We start from the raw sequence: 843 nt of genomic DNA on the forward strand, positions 1-843 counted from the left end.
TCCAATTGTTAGCCTATTTGAATCTACTCTCGCTGGATACTAACATCTCTGTACACGCCCAGATAACACAAATACCTTACTACTTACTACTCTAAGAGATGATTTTGGTTGGGGGTTTACGACTACCAACGCGCATTATTATGACCTTCAAGCTTTGGCACACAGATTTAGCGACGACGCGTCTATACCCTGAGCAACCGGATAGTAGACACAGCATTAGACAACGCTACTGACCTCTCACCCACGTCTCCGATTGTCTCGTATTGAAAAATTAAATGGGACCAGCGCAAAACAACTACACGTACGCAGGTTCGGACATAAAATGCCCTGGACATGGCCGGGTTCGATTTGATCAATGAGATCTTCCTTCCTCCATCGTCATCGATCCATGGAAAGCCACTGGAATGTTTGAAGGAGCACTCCTACGCTGTTGTCGAGATAGGACCACAATCTGTAAATATCCCCGAGATGTAAGTGGTCATGAACCTAAGGGAACGGGAAACCCCGTTCATGTAAACGATGCATGAGGTTGCAAAATAAGACCCTGTATCGCATTTCGCCCCAACTCATACGTGCCTTGCTCTTACATGATCCGCGCCAGTGCTGTCGTTATATCCCAGGCAAAGAAGAGAAGCTGACTAACACGGTGGGACTTCATCAATCGAAAAACTTTATCGATTGAAAACACACGGTCATGGTACATAGCGCGTTCGTCATGTGCCGGCCGCCCACCACCGCGGGCCACCGGACACCGCTCGCCGCCCTCAAAGCCTCCGTCCTGCCAAAATGCTTAATCGCCCCATCAATTGGAAGCCACGATTGCATCGATCTTTCGCCGCAGCT

The sequence above is a fragment of the Pollicipes pollicipes genome, unplaced genomic scaffold (genome assembly GCF_011947565.3).
Source record: "Pollicipes pollicipes isolate AB1234 unplaced genomic scaffold, Ppol_2.1 Scaffold_4740;HRSCAF=5597_pilon_pilon_pilon, whole genome shotgun sequence".
In the NCBI taxonomy this organism is placed as follows: domain Eukaryota; kingdom Metazoa; phylum Arthropoda; class Thecostraca; order Pollicipedomorpha; family Pollicipedidae; genus Pollicipes; species Pollicipes pollicipes.